At 39.6% G+C, this 12,546-nt stretch overlaps 1 pseudogene; it reads left to right on the top strand.

Moving 5' to 3' along the window:
* The first annotated feature begins 395 nt into the window (after nucleotides 1-395).
* LOC116538263 lies at nucleotides 396-9,696 on the top strand (annotated as a pseudogene).
* Nucleotides 9,697-12,546: the final 2,850 nt, after the last annotated feature.

Here is a 12,546-nt window from a genome sequence, read left to right as displayed (position 1 = left end):
AAACCAACTCCAAAATGACACAGATTATAGAATAGGCAAGGACTTTAAAACAGCTATTCTGATCAAATTTCATATGTTTAAGAAGCTGGAGAAAAGATTAAAAATGCTAACTGGTGACATGGAAGACCCAAATGAAACTTCTAGAGATGAAAACTTCAAAAACTGAGTTGAAAACTATATTACATGAGAATTGCAGCAGATCAGAAATTTTAGAAGAAAATATTAGTGACCTAAAAGACAGCATTAGATGCTGTCTAAAATGAAACACAGAGAAAAAAAAAAAAAAGATTAAAAAAGAATTAACAGAGTGATCTCCTGGAAGGATGGGGCAGCTTGGGGGCCATGGCCAAGCTACAGTTGCTGGGTAACAAGTCAGAGTCTTGACACTTAGCATAATGGCAGAAACTGCTTCTTCACTGAAGCACTTTGTGCTGGATAAGAAGGCAATCTTTGGCCCGTTACTGGAGATTGTTACTGAGGATCGCATATTGTTGAATTATGTGAATCTCCCTTCTCAGTTCAAGATCTGAAGATCCAATCAGGGTGGAATAATAATGGCAACATATAAGAACCTAGAACTTGACTGAGCTACTGAGGATAATCAAGTAGAAACACAAAGATATAAAAACAAACTTTTTATCGTTGGTAAGGTGCTATCTCAGAGATAAATGAAGGTGGCGTTTTTTGGCAGGACAAGCTCTGTTGTCAATGCAATGTGGTGGGATAAAGCTCTTCCTAGTGGGACTGGCCATACAACCAATTAATTGCTTCCTGTTTAAAGAACCAATGGAAATAAAACCTATCTTATGACAAAAGGATAAGATAAAAAGAGTGTGAAGAGAGTTCATCAGCTGTCCTTTGCCCTTCATATGGACAAAGACTTGGAAGCTAGCTGTCTTATCCATGTGTTTTGGCCAAAGACAAAGTGTGTCCTCTTGAGAGGTGAGCTGGTTTTAGTAGACAGTCCAGGCACAGATGTCACTACAGAGCTGGATACCTGAACTGATGAGCATTGCATAAATGTTCATGTCATTTTGGTTGTAAACTCTGAATCAACACTAGCAAACACAGAAAAACATTTCTTCACAAGGCAAATGAGCAGTTTTCCAAGCCTAATAATTTAATTCTGAATAATTACTGGGATGTCTCTTAATCAGAGCCAGAATATATGAAGATGCATGCAGACAGCACATAGAAAGATGCTTGCATTTCTTTGTGGAGGAGCTTCAAGTTGTGGATCCTTTAGAAGCACAGAATCATATATTCTTCATTTCAGCAAAGGAAGTTCTTAGTGCTAGACGGTACAAACCACAGGGGATGCCAGAAGGCAGTGAAGTACTTGCTAAAGGATTTCAGGAAAGATTACCGGAGTTTCAGAATCTTAAACAAATCTTTGAGGAATATATTTCACAATCAGCAGTGAAAACAAGGTTCAAACAGCATACAATCAGAGCTAAGCCAATACAAGATATTGCAAAAAACAATGGATTCAATAAACGTGGCAGCAACAGAGAAGAGCTTATTCAAAGAAAGAGCGGGAAGAACAAATTGATAGACTGGACTTTATCCAAAACCAGTTGAACCTTTTAACACTAGATGTTAAGAAAAAAATCAGAGAGGTTACCAAGGAAGTGGCAAACAAGGTTTCATGTGCAAAGACAGATGAAATTTGTTGACTGTTTGTTTTGGTTGATGAGTTTTGCTCAGAGTTTCATTCTACTTCAAGTGTAATGAAAGAACATAAAGGTGATTTAAATAGGCACTTAGAAGACAGTATCAGAAGAAATATGGCTGATTGATGCACCAGTGAAGACAATGACTCAATGTCTAACCCCAGCAAGAAGTTATTAAAAATTTAAAACCATTACTTCCAGCTGATATATAGAATAAACTGCATACACTGATCCCTTGCAAGAAATTTGATCTCAGTTATGACCTATATTGCCACAAGTTATGGCCAGATTTTCAAGAGGATACAGTATTCCATTTTTCCCTGAGCTGGTCTTCACTTGTGGATTGATTCCTGGGCCCTACAAATACTCAGAGGGTGCATCCAGGATTGTCAAAGCCTATCTTTCCCTAGCTCTTTAGCCGCTACTCCCACTGCTCCTACCAACCCAGCAACACTAGATAATGCATCACACAAAGAACTCATGGTTACCTTAATAACAGGATTAGCTTCTCTTACATCTAGGACTTCTATGGGCATCACTGTTGGAGGAGTAATTTGGAAAACTATAGGCTGATAATTCATATATGTTTCATTATGTATGTATGGAGTTTGGTATCTTTATGAAAGGCTGTCCTGTACCACCTGTGTCAAGGAGAGAGGCTGTACACAACAGTTTGTGAATCATGCATCTGAAAAACTTCAGATAATTGCTAACTTCAGGAGTGCAAACTGCAGCCATGAAGCAAAACAAGAAATGGCTATCACTTTTGCTTGCCAGTGCCAACTAGTTGTTGTTACTCAAAAACATCTGGAAGAAAAAATTACTAGATTATCCAAAGAAATAGATGAGTTAGAGAACATACAAAACAATTCAAAGCTCTTTTTTTCATATTCATAGCTTAAATGCTATGCTCCAGTTGACATTTCTACTGTCATAACTGTTACACTTAGTAGCTTCCAACAGTTTTCTTTTTTTAATTAATTTATTTATTTATTTATTTTGAGATGGAGTCTCGCTCTGTCACCCAGGCTGGAGTGTAATGGCACGATCTTGGCTCACTGCAACCTCCACCTCCCAGGTTCAAGCGATTGTCCTGCCTCAGCCTCCCGAGTAGCTAGGACTACAGGCACATGCCAGCACACCCAGCTAATTTTTGTATTTTTAGTAGAGTCAGGGTTTTGCCATGTTGGTCAGGCTGTTCTCAAACTCCTGACCTCAGGTGATCCGCCCACCTCAGCCTCCCAAAGTGCTGAGATTGCAAGTGTGAGCTACCGTGCCTGGCCCCCGCTTTTTTTAAAAAATTTTACTTTAAGATACATGTGCGGAACCTGCAGTTTTGTTACATGGGTATATATGTGCCATGATGGTTTGCTGCACCTATCAACCCATCATCTAAGTTTTAAGCCCCTCGTGCTTTAGGTATTTGTCCTAATGTTCTCCCTTCCTTTGCCTCCATCCCCCGACAGACCCCAGTGTGTGATGTTCCCCTCCCTGTGTCCATGTGTTCTCGTTGTTCAACTCCCACTTATGAGTGAGAACATGTGGTATTTGGTTCTCTGTTCCTGTGTTAGCTTGCTGTGGATGCTGGTTTCCAGCTTCATCCATGTCCATGCAAAGGACATAAATTCATTCCTTTTAATGGCTGCACAGTATTCCATGGGATATATATGCCACATTTTCTTTATCCAGTCTATCATTGATGGGCATTTGGGTCAGTTCCAAGTCTTTGCTATAGTAAATAGCACTGCAGTAAACATACCTGTGCATGTGTCATTATAGTGGAATGATTTATAATCCTTTGGGTATACATCCAGTAATTGGATTGCTTTGTCAAGTGGTATTTCTGGTTCTAGATCCTTGAGGAATCACCACACTGTCTTCCACAATGGTTGAACTAATTTACACTCCCACCAACAGTATAAAAGTGTTCCTATTTCTCCACATCCTCTCCAGCATCTGTTATTTCCTGACTTTTTAACGATTGCCATTCTAACTGGCATGAGATGGTATCTCATTGTGGTTTTGATTTACATTTCTCTAATGACCAGTGATGATGAGTTTTTTATGTTTATTGGATGCATAAATGTCTCCTTTTGAGAAGTGTCTGTTCATATCATTTGTCCACTTTTTGATTGGGTTGTTTTTTTCTTGTAAATTTGTTTTAAGTTCCTGGTAGATTCTGGATATTAGACCTTTGTCAGATAGATAGATTGCAAAAATTTTCTTCTATTCTGTAGGTTGCCTGTTCATTCTGATGATAGTTTCTTTTCCTGTGCAGAAGCTCTTTAGTTTAATTAGATCCCATTTGTCAATTTTGGCTTTTGTTACAATTGCTTTTGGCATTTTAGTCACGAAGTCTTTGCCTATGCCTATGTCCTAAATGGTATTGACTAGGTTTTTTCTAGGATTTTTATGGCTTCAGGTTTTACATTTAAGTCTTCAATCCATCTTGAGTTAATTTTTGTATAAGGTGTAAGGAAGGGGCCTGGTTTCTGTTTTCTGCATATGGCTAGCCAGTTTTCCCAGCACCATTTTTAAAAGGGACTCCTTGCCCCATTGCTTGTTTTTGTCAGGTTTGTCAAAGATCAGATGGTTGTAGATGTGTGGTGTTATTTCTGAGGCCTCTATTTTGTTCCATTGGTCTATATCTCTGTTTTGGTACCAGTACCATGCTGCTTTGGTTACTATAGATTTGTTGTATAGATTGAAGTAGGTAGTGTGATGCCTCCAGTTTTGTTCTTTTTGGTTAGGGTTTTCTTGGCTATACAGGCTCTTTTTTGGTTCTATATGAAATTTAAAGTAATTTTTTTTCTAGTTCTGTGAAGAAAGTCAAGGGTAGCTGGATGGGAATAGCATTGAATCTATAAATTACTTTGGGTGGTATGGCCATTTTCACAGTATCGATTCTTCCTATCCATGCGCATGGAATTACTTTCCATTTGTCTGTGTCCTCTCTTATTTCCTTGAGCAGTGGCTCATAGTTCTTCTTGAAGAGGTCCTTCACATCCCTTGTAAGTTGTATTCCTAGGTATTTTATTCTCTTTGTTGCAATTGCAAATGGGAGTTCCCTTATTATTTGGCTCTCTGCTTGTCTATTATTGGTGTATAGGAATGCTTGTGATTTTTGTACATTGATTTTGTAGCCTGAGACTTTGCTGAAGTTGCTTATCAGCTTAAGGAGTTTTGGAGCTGAGACATGGGGTTTTCTAAATATACAGTCATGTCCTCTGCAAACAGAGACAATTTGACTTCCTTTCATCCTGTTTGAATTCCTTTTACTTCTTTCTCTTGCCTGATTGCCCTGGCCAGAACTTCTAATACTATGTTGAATAGGAGTGGTGAGAGAGGGCATCCTTGTCTTGCGCTGGTTTTCAAATGGAATGCTTCCAGCTTTTGCTCATTGAGTATATTGGCTATGGGTTTGTCATAAATAACTCTTATTATTTTGAGATATGTTCCATCAATACGTAGTTTATTGAGAGTTTTTGGCATGAATGGGTGTTGAATTTTATTAAAGGCCTTTTATGCATCTATTGAGATAATCATGTGTTTTTGTTATTGGTTCTGTTTATATGATGGATTACGTTTATTGATTTGCATATGTTGAAACAGCCTTGCATCCCAAGGATGAAGCCGACCTGATTGTGGTGAATAAGCTTTTTGATATGCTACTGTATTCAGTCTGCCAGTATTTTATTGAGAATTTTTGCACCAATGTTCATCAGGTATATTGGCCTGAAATTTTCTTTTTTCTGTGTGTGTCTGCCAGGTTTTGGAATCAGGATGATGCTGGCCTCATAAAATGACTTAGGGAGGAGTCCCTCTTTTTCTATTGTTTGGAATAGTTTCAGAAGGAATGGTACCAGCTCCTCTTTGTATCTCTGGTAAGATTCGGCTGTGAATCCATCTGGTCCTAGGCTTTTTTTGGTTGGTAGGCTATTAATTACTGCCTCAATTTCAGAACTTGTTATTGGTCTATTCAGTGATTCTACTTCTTTCTGGTTTTAGTCTTGAGAGGGTTTATTTTTTCAGGAATTTATCCATTTCTTCTAGATTTTCTAGTTTATTTGTGTAGTAGTGTTTGTAGTCTTCTCTGATGGCAGTTTGTATTTCTGTGGGATCAGTGGAGATATCCCCTTTATTATTTTTTATTGCATCTTTTTTATTCTTCCCTCTTTTCTTCTTTATTAGTCTGGCTAGTGATCTATCTATTTCTTAATCTTTTCAAAAAACCAGCTCCTGGATTCACTGATTTTTTGAAGGGTATTTTTATGTCTCTATCTCCTTCGGTTCTGCTCCGATTTTAATTATTTCTTGTCTTCTGCTAGCTTTTGAATTTGTTTGCTCTTGCTTCTCTAGTTCTTTTAATTGTGATATTAGGGTGTTGATTTTAGATCTTTCCCACTTTCTGATGTTGGCATTTAGTGCTATAAATTTCCCTCTTCACACTGGTTTTGCTGTGTCCGAGAGATTCTGGTATGTTGTCTCTTTCTTCTCATTGGTTTCAAATAACTTATTTATTGCTGCCTTAATTTTGCTATTTACCCAGTAGTCATTCAGGAGCAGGTTGTTCAATTTTCATGTAATTGTGCAGTTTTGAGTGAGCCTCTTAATCTTGAGTTCTAATTTGATTGCACTGTGGTCTGAGAGACAATTTATTATGATTTCCAGTTTTTTGTGTTTGCTGAGGAGTGTTTTACTTCCAATTATGTGGTTTATTTTAGAATAAGTGCTATGTGGTGCTGAGAAGAATGTAGACTCTGTTGATCTGGGGTAAAGAGTTCTGTAGATGTCTATTAGGTCCGCTTGGTCCAGAGCTGAGTTCAAGTCCCAAATACCCTCGTTTATTTTCTGACTTATCTAATACTGACAGTGTAGTGTTAAAGTCTTCCACTATTATTTTGTGGGAGTCTAAGTCTCTTTGTAGGTCTCTAAGAACTTGTTTTATGAATCTGTGTGCTCCTGTATTGGGTGCATATATATTTAGGATAGTTAATTCTTCTTGTTGAATTGATCCTTTTACCATTATGTAATGCCCTTCTTTGTCTTTTGGATCTTTGTTGATTTAAAGTCTTTTATTTTGTTTGTTTTTTTGTTTGTTTGTTTGTTTGTTTTGCTTTCCCTTTGCTTGATAAATATTTCTCCATCCCTTTATTTTGAGCCTATGTGTGTCTTTGCACATGAGATGGGTCTCCTGAATACGGCACACCAATGGGTCTTGACTCTTTATCAAATTTGCCACTCTGTGTCTAATTGGGGAATTTAACCCACTTACATTTAAGATTAATATTGTTATGTGTGAACTGTATCGTGTCATCATGATGCTATCTGGTTATTTTATACATTAGTTGATGGAGTTTATTCATAGTGTTGTTGCTATTTATATTTTGGTGTGTTTTTGCAGTGGCTGGTACTGGCTTTTTCCTTTCCATATTTAGTGCTTCCTTCAGGAGCTCTTGTAAGACAGACTTGGTGGTGACAAAATCTCTAGAGCATTTGCTTGTCTGTAAAGGATTTTATTTCTCCTTCACTTATGAAGCTTAGTTTGGCTGGATATGAAATTCTGGGTTAATAATTACTTTCTTTAAGAATGTTGAATATTGGTCCCCATTCTCTTCTGGCTTTTAGGGTTTCTGCAGAGAGATCCACTGTTAGTCTGATGAGCTCCCCTTTGTAAGTCACCTGATCTTTCTCTCTAGCCGCCCTTAACATCTTTGCCTTCTTTTCAACCTTGGAGAATCTTGATGATTATGTGTCTTGGGGTTGCCCTTCTCAAGGAATACCTTAGTGGTGTTCTCTGTATTTCCTGAATTTGAATGTTGGCCTGTCTTGCTAGGTTGGGAAAATTCTCCTGGATAATATCCTGAAGTGTGTTTTCTAACTTGGTTACACTCTCCCTGTCACTTTCAGGTACTAAATCAGCGGTTTAGTCTTTCACATAGTCTTATATTTCTTGGAGGCTTTGTTCATTCCTTTTCATTCTATTTTCTCTAATCTTGTTTTCACACCTTATTTCATTAAGTTGATCTTCAGTCTCTCATATCCTTTCTTCCACTTGATCAATTCAGCTACTGATACCTGTGTATGCTTTGTGGAGTTCTCATGCTGTGTTTTTCACCTCCCTTGGGTCATTTATGTTCTTCTCCAAACTGGTTATTCTAGTTAGCAGTTCCTGTAACCTTTTATCAAGGTTCTTAGCTTCCTTGCATTGGGTTAGAACATGCTCCTTTAGCTGAGAGGAGTTTGTTATTTCCCACCTACTGAGGCCTGCTCTGTCAATTCAGCAAACTCATTCTCTGTCCAGTTTTGTACCCTTGCTGGAGAGGAGTTGCAAACATTTGGAGGAGAAGAGGCATTCTGGTTTTTGGAATTTTCAGCATTTTTGCACTGGTTCTTCCTCATCTTCATGGATTTATCTACCTTTGGATTTATCTGCCAAAAGTTGATAAACTTTTGATGGGGTTTCTGTGTGGGCATTCTTTTTGTTGATGTTGATGTTATTTCTTTCTGTTTGTTAATTTTCCTTCTAATAGTCAGTTCCCTCTTCTGCAGGTCAGCTACAGTTTGTTGCAGGTCCACTCCAGACCCTGTTTGCCTGGGTATCAGCAGTCAAGGCTGCAGCACAGTAAAGATTTTGTCTGCTCCTTCCTGTGGAAGCTTCGTCCCAGAGGGGCACTGGCCTGAGGCCAGCTGGAGCTCTTCTGCATGGGGTGTCTGTCAACCTCTGTTGGGAGTTCTCTCCCAGTCAGGAGGCATGGGGGTCAGGGACCTACTTGATGAGGCAGTCTATCCCTTAGCAGAGATCAAGCACTGTGGGGAGAATCCTCCTTGTCAGGATCCATTGCTCTTTTCAGAGCTGGCAGGTAGGAACGTTTACACCCACTGAAGCTGTGCCCACAGCCGCCCCTTCCTCCAGGTGCTCTGTCCCAGTGAGGTGGGAGTTTTGTCTATAAGCCCCTGACTAGGGCTACTGCCTTTCTTTCAGAGATACCCTGCCCAGTGAGGAGGAATCTAGAGAGACAGTCTGGCCACAGCTGCTTTGCCATGGTGTGTTGAGTTCTGCCCAGTCTGAACTTCCTGGCCTCCTTAGCACTGTCAGTGAAAAACGCCTACTCAAGCCTCAGTAATGGCAGATGCCCCTCTCCCCACCAAGCTTGATCATTCCCAGGTCAACTTCATACTGCTGTACTGGCAGTAAGAATTTCCAGCCAGTGGTTCTTAGCTTGCTGGGCTCCGTGGGAGTGGGACCTGCTGAACGAGACCACTTGCCTCCCTGGCTTCAGCCCCCTTTCCAGGGGAGTAAATGGTTCTGTCTTGCTAAGGTTCCATGTGCCACTGGGGTATGAAAAAAAAAAAAAGCTCTTATAGCTAGCTTGGTGTCTGCCCAAACAGCTGCCCAGTTTTGTGCTTTAAACCCAGGGCCCTCGTGGTGTAAGCGCACGAGGGAATCTCTGGGTCTGTGGATTGCAAAACAGTGTGAAAAGCTTAGTATCTGGGCCAGATAGCACAGTCTCTCACAGCTTCCCTTGGCTCGGGGAGGGAGGCCCTGGCTCCTTGCACTTCCTGGGTAAGGTGATGCCCCACCCTGCTTCTGCTTGCCCTCCATGGGCTGCACCCACTGCCTAACCAGTCCCAATGAGATAAAGAGGGTACCTCAGTTGGAAATGCAGAAATCACCTGCCGTCTGCACTGGTCCTGCTAGGAGCTGCAGATCAGAGCTGTTCCTATTCTGCCATGTTGCCAGATCCAGCCCCCGCCCCCTCCTTTTTTTTTTTTCAAAACAGAGTCTCATTGTGTTGCCCAGGCTAGAGTGCAGTGACGTGATCACAGCTCACTTTAGACTCGACCTCCTGGGCTCAAGAGATACTCCTGCCTCAGCCTCGCAGAGTGCTAGGATTACAGGTATGAGACACTGGGCCTGACCAATTCAAAGTTCTTAAGAAATAAACCTGCTCAAATTGAAAATGAGCTGTAGAATTTTACTAAGCAGTTTCGATATTCAAGCAATAAAGAAGAATCTTAACAACAGAGATTGTTTGGGCAACCATCACAGGGGGAAACAAAACTTGGAAGATTGGGGCACTTGCTATTTTTCTAAAATGACTTTTAAACATGAATTATGCTAACTGTACCCAAATAACAAATCCCTGTGTCGATTCTGGTAACGATCTATATCAGGGTGTTTGCATTTCTTTAAGAGTGTTATGATATGTCCTTAATTTTAATTTTGGGTAAAGAAAAGGCTAAATTATTTGATGGGTTAAAATAATGAATTAGTTCAAAGCACTAGGTCCAACTCTGTGACCCCTGAGGGGTGGGACCTGGATCTCTTAAATAGGGCTTTATTTTTTTAATTCTGAAAAACCTCTGCTTCCTGGCATCTAGGAGTTTGATGTTGATCCTTTCATATTCTTTCTCAAAACTAGTTTTTGTTGCTTTCTTTAATGGGAATAGTCACTTTTTTATTTTGCTTTATAAACTGCATTGCTTGAACCATCAAAAATATTCACAGAATGGCCAAACATATGTATAATTGGAGTCTCCAAAGGAGAGGAGTGGGAGAAACTGAAAAATTTTTTTGAAGAAACAGTGTACAAGGTCACTTTGCAGAGTGAGGAATTAAAGAATTGAGAATTATGATCCAAACCACCCCTTCCTTCTGTCATAGATGCAGATTTTCAGGGCTCTGACAGATAAGTCGGTCTACCATTGGAGTCACTTCTAATAGAAGATCAAGAGGCAACTTAAGTTAATTTTGGGGCAATGACCCCAAGAACTTCTGGGGTTGATTTGTTTGTTTGTATGTATTTGCTCTGTGTATATGTGTTGTTCGCTTTTTGTTTTAGTCTTTTATCAATGAATGAGAGAGACACACTAGTTTCTGTTTCATGTAGCAATTCTCTGTGACTCTTTGGATATTTTGCTATCCATCTAATTCCCATAGTCACACTGCATCAGATCTTAATGGAAGACTCCTCTGGCTATTCTTAGGTGAATAATTTGGGGCCTGTATATTTTCTCACACTGCATTTGCTCTGTTTTCAGTTTTCATTTGGAAAGATTTTCAAACTCTCAGCATTAGCAGACTATATAATGGGCCTACTGGGTCTTGATTCCTTGATGTCACCTCCATTGTGGGAGATATGGACTTAGGTCTCCAACATTTTCTCTCCATCTTTTTCCTCTTTATCATTCTCCCAACAATTCAATATCATTTAGGTCACATTGGTCTATGGTGCTCCCACAATTGCAGCCTTATAAATATTATTCTCTGCTGAGTCATGTTGTATATCATGAATTCAGTCTTTTTATTATACACTTTTTGTACATAGTTAAACTAGTGCATCTCTGCTTTTTCATTTACTTTTCTTATTATCTCTCTCTCACCCTCTAGGCTGTTCAATGCAATTATGTTTTTTGTTAAACTATCCGACTGAATGCCACCTCCATCGTCCCGATCTTTGCCCTCATCCTAAATAAATCTGCACTTGCTTCTCTTCAGGCTGCTGTCTAATAGTTGTCCTGGGACTACCATTTAGGGGTATCTTGGGAATTCTCTTCACTACCCTGCTGGGTTGGAGTCTCTGATTTTGAATCCCATGTCATCCTCTTTCTTGGTATTTTCTCTCATTTGTACAGATGATCTATTCTAGTACTTTCTCTCCCCAAAAAATGGTGCCCAGGATATAAGTTTTTAAGTCTTCACATGTCTAACAATGACCTTATTTTATTCTCATACTTGATTAATAGTTTAATTCATTATGGGAGTCCAGAAGTCCAGGTTGAATATATTTTTTCTTTAGAATTTTGAGGCATATCCCAGTTTGTCTAATATTTTTAATAATGTTGAGAAGTCTAGTAACATCCTCTCCCTACTCTTTTTTAAGATGATCTGTTTCTTTCTCCGCTCTCTAGAAGGTTTTGTGATTTCCATTTTCACTCATGTTTATAATGGCATGCATTGCATTGACATTTTTTCATTCATTATTCCGGGACGTGGAGGCCCTCTCAGTTTGAATAGCCATGTCCTTCCCTTCTGGGAAAAGTCACAAGTATGTTTCTTTGGTAAGTTTCCCCAACTCTCTTTTGTGGTCCTAATTCTTCAAATTTACCCATCAGTCAAAGATTGGAAGGTTGGATTCCTTGGACTGAGCCACTCATTTTCTCTTTCTTTCTTTCCTTTTCTTTTTTTTTTTTTTTTTTTTGAGATGGAGTCTCGCTCTGTCGCCCAGGCTGGAATGCAGTGGTGTCATCTTGGCTTACTGCAACCATAGCTTCCTAGGTTCAAGGGATTCTTGTGCCTCAGTCTCACAAGTATCTGGGACCACAGGCGTGCAACACCACACCCGGTTAATTTTTGTATTTCTAGTAGAAATGGGGTTTTACCATGTTGGCCAGGCTGGTATCAAACTCCTGGCCTCAAGTGATCTGCTCACCTCGGCCTCCCAAAGTGCTGGGCTCACAGGCATGAGCCAACCATGCCTGGCCAGAATCCATCAGTTTTTATTTTACCTTCTAGAAGACTGATTTGACAATATTTTCCAATGTTTTTATTAAAATTTTAGTTTTCATGGTCATATATTAATTTTTAAGCATTTTTCTTTTCTTTAATGTTTCTTTTCATAGCACCTGGTTCTTTGTGTACAGGCTCAATTGAATGAGTTCAGGAACCACTACCCCAAAATATGCACTTTGGTATTCTGATTACTTCAAACTGAGGGTACCTGGGGAACAGCAAATGCAAGGAGGGTCTTTCTCCAAACTTTCCTTATCTGCCTAAAGACAGATCCTCCAAAAGGAACTCAATTGTCATGGAACCCTTGTCTGGGAATCTCTCTGACCAGGGAAGGTGAGCTCCTATCACAGATGAGGG

The sequence above is a fragment of the Sapajus apella genome, unplaced genomic scaffold (assembly GCF_009761245.1).
Source record: "Sapajus apella isolate SASKATOON/1434 unplaced genomic scaffold, GSC_monkey_1.0 scaffold118, whole genome shotgun sequence".
Classification (NCBI taxonomy): Eukaryota; Metazoa; Chordata; class Mammalia; order Primates; family Cebidae; genus Sapajus; species Sapajus apella.
This window is presented reverse-complemented; position numbering and strand designations above follow the sequence as displayed.